Raw genomic sequence first — 9624 nt, forward strand, 5'->3', positions numbered from 1 at the left:
ATTAGAATAGATTATTATAAGAATACATGTTAAGCATACAAATAAAATTGAGATAACACAAAAGCCGGCATTGGAGATTGAAGAGCCACATCCCATATTCATTGGAATATATTTTAGGAGATGTGATAATATTGTATTTAGTCATGATATTACCTCTGATACAATGATTTGTTTAGTAAATTAGTAATTAGTGTGTAGCCCGGGCGATGCCCTGGATTGTTAGTTTGTACTTGTTGGTTTTGAGTTTAAGTCGCTATAAATATTTTTTAGTTGCCAAACTCAATCATTACATAATGGAAACAAATAGTATAATAAAACACCAATTAACTTATCAAAGTTAACTATAATTTTGTTGGAAAAAAAAAAAAACACAGTTAATAAATGGCTAAGATGGTAATTAAGACTTGTAACTTAAAACTTGTTGGTCTTGAATTCAAGTCTTGTTATAACCAATCCACTATGGAGTAACAATTTGATCAAGATTAATGTAGATTACAAACTTTAATCACCATTAAAGTTACCACCCCAAACTCACCCTCTCAAACACTCAAACCCTTAGTGTTTGGGTTTTCCATGAGGCTTTGTTCTCTCTCTACATCTTTCCCCTCATCCTTATTGAACCGCTCTCCACATTCTCAAACCCAACAATCTCCCACCTGGAGATCGGTTCAAGTGTGAGAACAAACACACTACACATATACTCTCATGGCTTCTCCGATCCATTGTGCTCTAACATCTCTCCATAAGCCTCACAATCTCCCAACTCGGAAATTTTGCTTATAATCACGAGATCACACCAACACAATAAGCCAACCATCGTCATCAACGTCTTTGCTAATCACCATAGCAAAGATCCGTTCTCTCTAAACCAAGAAAACAAATCCACTTCCTCCAAACCAAGGAAGTGACATCAAACATAACTGAGGGACTTTGCCATTTTCTCCAAGCACTTTCGCAATGCTCTAAACCGAAAACACCCTCTAAAACAACACACAAGCCAAAGGAATTCTTCTTTGCTCTTGGAACAACTCACCATGCTCCCACCCGAACAAAACATCCTTTGCTCCACTTGCTTTCCCACACATAATGCCCATGTGTGCAATACATGTCCTCTTCACCAAGGAACACCTCCGAAGTCTACACCAACTTCGACACAACCATTTCCTATTCAACAAGGAAACACCATCTTCTCTACACCAAGGAGACCAAACATCAAGATCAACACCAATCTTGATAAACCACTTTCTCTCCACCAAGAAAGCACCACTTTTCATGTTCTAAATTTTAACTCTTATGTTCTAAATTTTAAATCTGATGTTCTAAACTTTTCCTTAGGTGTTCTAAATTAAATCAAATGTTCTAATTTAGTACTCACATGTTCTAAACCATAAATTAGTTAAGTTTGATATCATAAATTTTATAAAACTTGTTCCAAAATTTTAACTTATATGTTCTAAATTTTAAAACGTGTGTTTAAAGATTTTAATTATATGTTCCAGATTTTAAAGCGTATGTTCTATTTTTTTACTCGTATATTATAAATTTTTTACTCACACGTTCTATATTCTATATTAATTTGTTCTAAATTTTTATTCACATGTTTATAATCTTAAATTAGATTCTCATGTTTAAAATTTCATAAAGCAAATTTAATAAATATTTAATCACCTGTTTTAATTCTTAAATCAGATCTTCTAAACATATTACTCTTACTGATGTTCTAAATTATTACTCATATGTTCTAAATTTTAATTTGAGTCACATGTTCTAAATTTTTATTCGTATGTTCTAAATTTGTACTCACATGTTCTAAATTTAATATCAGTTCTCATATAAGTACAACTTCTCACATATGGGCCTATTCTCACCGGATCCCTCCCTTATATATATATACATGTTACTCATCCTATGGTACTTGTTTACTAAGCTAGTATATAGACTTTCTATGTGCGTCTCCATTTTTTTGTTCCATAACATATAATTAATTAGGTCAAACTTGAAAAACTTTGACCAAAATTTACATCTATACTAGTATATTAAAAGGCATTTATAACAAATTTTATGTGCTATGTAGACCCTTTCACTTACGCCACATCACCACTCAATCAACCTCAATCATCCATGTCATTATTATGATTATGTGCCAAGTAGAGTTAATATAGTCATGTGATTAGATGTTAGATTAATCTCATTGTATATCTTATTAATATCAAAATTTTACTCCCTCCGTCCCCGAATGGTAGTCACTTTTGTCATTTTTGGTGACCCAAAATGTTAGTTACATTTGCTTTTTTTAAGTACCATTAATTATTTTTTTTACCAAAATTCTCTCCCATTTGCAAAAATATTTGTGCAAATTTAACTTTTCCATTTAAATTTTACTTTCCTATGTACTCCCTCCGTCCTTGAAAGAACGACCCATTTGGGTTGATTTTGCGGGTATTAATAAAATTAAATAAAAAGAAGTAAAAGTACATTGGAAAGATAAATTTACATGGGGTTTATAAAAAAGTAGAGAGAGATAGTAATTAAAGTACATGGAAACACAAAATTTTAGGAAATTTTGATAATTATCACCATCTATTGTTGCCAAAATTGAAAATACCACAAGTTTTTTTTTTGAATTTTACCACCTAGTTTTTTTTTCCAAAAGTGTTAAAAATCCCACCACTTTATGAGATGACGTCATTGTGGGACCCACAATTTCGTTTTCCCTCTCTTTCCCTCGATTTCCCCTATTCTTCTACTCCCTTTTTTCAATTGCATCTCTCAAATTTGATTTAAATTACACAAATTTTGCAAATTAGGTTATAATTTCTACAATCTAACCTACAATTGATTAGTTTAATTAGGGTTTGGGTAATCAATTTGGGGGTTTGCTAAATTCGACAATTTCGGGTAATCAATTTGGGGGTTTTGCTAAATTCGACAAATTAGGGTAATCAATTTGGGGGTTTTGCTAAATTCGACCAATTAGGGGGTTTATCCATGGCAATTACTTGTTTACTTGTCCACTTATTCATTCAACTTTAACTTCATAAACCCTAATTTGTCAAATTTAGCAAAACCCCCAAATTAATTACCCAAACTCTAATTAATCTAATCAATTAACTTTAAATGACATCAAATTTCAGAGATGAAATTGAAAGAGGGGAGTAGAATAACAAGGGAAATCGAGGGAAGAATGAGGGAAAACGAAATTATGGGTCCCACTATGACGTCATCTCACAAAGTGGTGGGATTTTTAGAACTTTAGGAAAAAATTAGGTGGTAAAATTCAAAAAAAAAAAAAAAAAAAAACTTGAGGTGGTATTTTCAATTTTGGCAACAATAGATGGTGGTAATTATCAAATTTTCCAAAATTTTATATAGGGAATCTAATTTTGCACAAATATTGTTGCAAATTGGTGGGTATTTTAATGCTAATGGCTCATTCTTTTTGGGACTAAAATTAGGGAGCAATTTAAGGTACACATGGTGTACAAAAGGAATCTTGTACACAAGTTTCCTATTGGTTGAATGGGAATATTCCTTGTATGTGGGCCAACTTCAATTTCATTTGAAATTCAAACTTGTTTTTCAAATTTTCAACTTTTGAATTTCAAATCTTTCTATCCTTTCACCTACCCAAATTAATGTAGTATATAGTCCCAAAAAAAAAATCAGATTTTTTTACCTCATTTTTTTCTCTCTCCTAAAATTTTTTCTCTCTCCTCTATTTTCCCCTCTAATGTATCTGGGTAAAATTAACTTATGAAGAACAATATACAAAAATTGGTTAAAGAGTAGGGGAGTTTGATAACAATGGCAGAAACTAATTTCATCGTTAACAATGGCGTGAAACTAACTTGTTAACAATGGCGTGAAACTAACTTGTTAACAATGGCGTGAAACTAATTTCATCGTTAACAATGGCGTGAAACTAATTTGTTAACAATGGCGGTGCGATATGTAGTCGGTTAATTTTCGAAGGCCGTGAACATTACAAATAGCGGCAGCCTTTAGTTCATGACGCTTTTTGCGAACATCCACAAGAGAACGATGTTGTGGGATGGTTTTACTGCAGCAGCCTTTAGTTCATGAGACTTCCATTTTAATGTTCATGTAGACTTCCATCTGAATTAGAAATATTAGGTGCAAAATTGATTAAAGATTAGGTTTTGCAATTCACCCAAAAGAGCACTATCCGGAATTTGATTCGACTCCAAGAGAACGATGTTGTGGGATGGTTTTACAAACAATGGAATATATAGTTTTTTCCCCACAAAATGAACGTGCTGATACCCCTTAGTCCAATGGTTAACTTCGAAAGCTGCTTGTGCATACATCAAACCATGTTCGAACACTGTGATGACATAAATTGTATTTTTTTTTCTGGTTTTAATTATTTTTAACTTTACAGAACCATATCTAATTTTAAAATATCAGAATAACATAAAATTTAGTGAATGAAACAATGTTTTATGTATATCTGTTATTTAGTTTATAATTATTTTATGTCCCCTAAAAACATTTTCTATTTTAAAGAATCATTCTTCTTTTAATAAAATCTTGATTGATAAACGTGTCGTTATGAGATCTCCGTACAACATGTTTAAAACGCTAGTACACACTGTAGTTTGAAATGCAAAAAATAAAACTAAAGGTATGTTTTGTGGAATATGTGGACCAGACTTCCAACCGCCATCACCTCCCAACCTACTTTGCCCTTTTTTTCCCTTTTACACATTTTTTTTCTCTTTCTTAGATCCATTTTTAGTACATGCATTTTAAAGATCAGAATGACATGTTCAAATTCCATAAGGTGTACAATCTGGCTTGGTGAGAGGCTTGTATATTATCCTAAGTTGAAGTACAAAGATGAACAACACCTTGTTGTTAATAAAACATAATTTTTTTTTATTTCTTTGAAGGGAACAAAGATATACTTTTAGATGTATAATAACTAATCTTTAATAACTATTTTCTTTCTAAAAAAAATATTTTCCAATGGTCTAATAAACAAACCCCTTGAGTTATGATGGATAGTCATCTTGTGGAGGTACAAAAGAAACACATGTTGCTTTTTATTTTTTATAAATTTTCATTTTAAGAATCATTTTTGTATTTAAAAAATCATAACTAATTGTTATTAATATAATATTAAGGAAATCATATTTGTATATATAAAGTCAAAACATACACCATATTTCAAAGTGAAAAAAAAAAATCAAAACACTCTTTTTAATTTAAATGTTTTGCACGTAAACTATTTGTATAATGTGTCTAATCAATTATTTATGGGCATAAGCCAGGAAATTTAGTCTAATAGATATACTATAAAAATTAATTTGTTTTCATCCAATGTATGTGTTGATACCCCTTAGTCTAGTAATAAACAAACCCCTTGAATGACCTAAAACTAGTTGTCTTATGTTCGAATTTTTATGGAGGTATAAAGAAGCACGTTTTGATCTTTTATTTTTTTTTTATAAATTTTCATTTTAAGTATCATTTTTGTATTTAAAAACTCAAAAATAATTAATATTAATTTTAAAGGAATCATATTTGTATTTGTAAAATCAAAACTTACACCGTATTTCAAAGTCATGAAACTTATTGGAACTTTGTAATACCTAATCAAACTTATTATACCTTATTGAACTTATCAGACCTTACTAAACTAATTTGAACTTATTTGAACTTATTGTTCCTTATTGGACCTTATAAGTACAAGTATCCATCATTCGGATTAAAATTCAAAATTTAATCAAATCAAAACTGAATTATTAATTCGGATCGGATTTGAACTTTAAATCGAATTGGATTGGATTGATTTTTTTTTAAAATTCGGACGTTCAAATCGGATTGGATTGACCTTTTTGAATCCAAAAAAACCGAAATAAATTAAATATGAAATCGTTAGTTTATGAATAAGTATTGTTAATATAATCATGCTAAGCTATTATTATAATTATTACTATTTATCATGTAACCTACTTACGTTTTCAATACTTTTATTAATCGTGTACAACTATACTTTTAAGAATTAATTTTTTATTATTGTATTTTAATTTTTATTTTCGCATTAGGCCCAAAAGATTTGAAACGTATTTTTATTTGCACTCTCATATCGAATCCAAATAACCAAATTTTAAATCGGTTTGAATTAGAGTGGATTTGTTGAGGAATTCAGACCAGGTTGGATTTTATAATTGAAAATTAAAATTATTTCGGATCGGATTGGATTTGGGCTAAATTCAAACCAAAAACCGAATGGACACTCCTACTTATTATTAGACTTGATTAGAACTTATTGAAATTTATTAGACCTTATTTAACCTAATGTAACTTATTAGACCTTATTTAACTTATTGGACATTATTATAACTTATCTGAACTAATCTGAACTTATAAGACCTAAAAATTATTTTTATAAGGCTAAGAGAACAAACCCTTAGCGAATGACGGTGTGCAATTGAAATAGTGTTAAATTTGACCGCCTATTAAAATATCTCACTTTGATTAATATATTTAAGTTTTTTTTTTTTTTTTTTTTTTTTTTTTTTTTTGAAACACATTATTAAACCAAACAACAACATACAATAATCATAATAATATATTAATAAGCGTATTATTACCATTTAAGGAATCATATTGTCTTTAATAGAATCATCCAATATGTTTGACATAAATATAATTAAATAGTACAAATAAATAAATAATACGATAATATATGTGTTGATACCCCTTAGTGTAGTTGGTGAATGCTTTCCTATTATGTATAAGTGATCCGTGTTCGAATCCAAACTACTCCATTTTTTTTTGGGTTTTATTTTTAGTTTTCATTTACATAATAGCCATAAATACTAATGTTTCCCATTTTAAATTAGGCTTTTAAATACCAATGATACTAATTATCAATAAAACAATTCGAATCATGATTAATTTAAATTCAATATAACAATTATTATTATTTTTGTTTGCATTTTATATTTCATTCACCTATTACCCATAAATAGTAACGTCCTAATATGAATTAGTACTTTTAAATACTAATGTTACGAATCGTCAATAAAACAGTTCGAGGTCTAGTTTCTTTAAATCTGAAATTATAAAACTCCTACTACAAACCCAAAACATTTCCGCATTTCTGAGCATCAAATTCCATAAAACAACATCTTTCCGAATTTAAACAGCATCAAAATGGTATTAACAGGATCAATTTAAATATTGGCTTACTGATTCATATTTAATTCATACAAATACAAACATTTTCTCAAAGACATAAATATGGCAAAACCTTGTAAATTCTTCATCGCTTGCAAAATACATACCCACAGCCGGAGTACGACTGAATTGTTCTTTTTTCGTTTTACCGATAATGAGAATCATGTTCATTTATATTGTTATTAACCTCAACCTTAATCTCTTCATTACTAATGTTAGTAACCTCAGCTTCTTCATTAATAATCGAATGGCATGCACTGTTGCTTCTTCTTCTGTTACATCATTTGATTCGATCTGCATCTTCGATTGAGCTAATTAATCACATCGTTTATCACTTCATTAAGATTAATGTTCAAACGAGGGGACATGTTTTTGCATTCCATTTCACTGCCACAATGTCAAACACACTACTGTTATTTATTTCAGATTCAACAAAATAAAAAAAGATACTATAAAATTATATTTTAATTTAATATTGACAAAATGATCCTACGTATAAAAAACAGATACTATAAAATTATTGACAGCAGATAAACCTCGATTCCATTTAACAATTGCTTCCATTACAATGGAACCCAGAAAACTCCTTCAATTAAATAACATCTCACAAGAAACAAAACCAAAGACAACATACAAATCAATCTATTAGTCTAAACGATTTACCCTTTCAATTCAATCTTTATAAAAACCTAATTTTTACCCAAAAATCATCTACTTCAAAATCAAACCATGAAAACCCTAAATTATCAAAATCATCAAACTAGGAATTTTAAACGTAATAATTCAGCAACTAACAAGATTACCTGCGAATATTTGTAACTGATTGACGAAATTAATATCCACACTTGAATAATTTCTTCACAATTCTTCCCTTATTCAAATTGGATGTGTTCTTCGCCAAGGAATTTTGGGGGAAAAGATGAAATTTTGGGGGAGAAGATGGGAAATTTTGATGCTTAATTGGGAAATTAATGGTGTATTATCCATTAATTGTTGCCGCCCACTGAAAATTTTGCCGCTCACCTTCCTCACAATGGCGCCTAGGCTGAAAATTTTGGCTCTCATCTTTCCCTTTTCTGTTTTTTTCCTTTCCTTCTTCTTTTTTTAGTTTCCATTATTACATTGATGAGTTGGCGTTTTTTTATTGGTGGTGTACAAATGGAATCTTGTACACTTAGTGTACCCCTAGCCTTTTACCTAAAATTAGGCCAAATGGGTTGTTCTTTCGGGGATGGAGGGAGTACTTTAATTACTTTCTCTCTCTACTTTTTTCCATACCCAATGTAAATTTACTTTTTCAATATACTTTTGTTACTTCTTATTTATGTTTATTAGTTCCCGTGATTTTTTTACCGAAAGTGACTATCAATCGGGAATGGAGGGAGTATACTTTTATGCGTATGACAATAAAATTATATACGGAGTATATTTTAAGACTCGTCTTAAACACCGTAAAATGTAAAAATATAGGAACATTGCGAGTAATTATTTGGCCTGAGATTAAAATAAATTTAAAAATTTAACGGAAACAAAAGTTAAAGTTTGAGATGAACAACTTTTGAGATCAATCTCATACTCGTAACATAAGTCGTTCATGTTTATTAGTACTCCATTATCAATAAAAAGTACATATAATAGTTGCCACAGCTAAAAAAATTGACCACAAAAATTTCTTACAAACAAATAAATTATTACATTATATAGCTTTTTAAGTAGGCAAAAGCTAATAAGCACCCCCAAGACGTTAGATAAGAGAGCTAATTGTGAAAATATTATAGTAATAATAACATCAATTACACCGATCGACGCGTGACAGATTTTGTCATGCATTTCAACTTAATATTATTTTAAGTAATATATAAATCCCTTATCTAATATCTCGGGCGCTTGTTAGCGAGATTTAATATACCAACAAATATATTATTTATACTAGAGTGTATCCGTGCAAAATGCACGGGATATATATTATATTAGAAAGATATAAAATATATACTATAAGAAAAAATGTGCTTAGAATACGGGAAGTTGATTTTGATGTTGTAACTTAGACCCTGTTCTTTTGAGCTGTTGTGGACTTGTGTTCTGGTTTGCTTTGTTGAACTCTGCTCTACTTAATATTATTAATTTGTTGACACTTGGTTTTCCCTGCTAATTGCTATGCTGAAATCTTATGTTCTTTGCCCTGCTCAAAAGCTTAAAAGAACAGGGTCTACTCTTATATGTCAATGACCACGCAATATGCAAGTAATTATAGGGTTTACTTTGTGAAAGCTATATAGGTTACCGGTTTAGTGTTATACGGGTAACTTGGCTCAGTGATGTAGGAGTTACTATGTTCTTTTGCAAACAGTTTTTCGATGAGACCAGTTTCGCAAAAAACGTGTTGTATTTTTTTTTTTTTTTTGGTTATTAGAG

Source organism: Chenopodium album, chromosome 25, assembly GCF_948465745.1.
Source record: "Chenopodium album chromosome 25, dcCheAlbu1.1, whole genome shotgun sequence".
NCBI classification, from domain to species: domain Eukaryota; kingdom Viridiplantae; phylum Streptophyta; class Magnoliopsida; order Caryophyllales; family Amaranthaceae; genus Chenopodium; species Chenopodium album.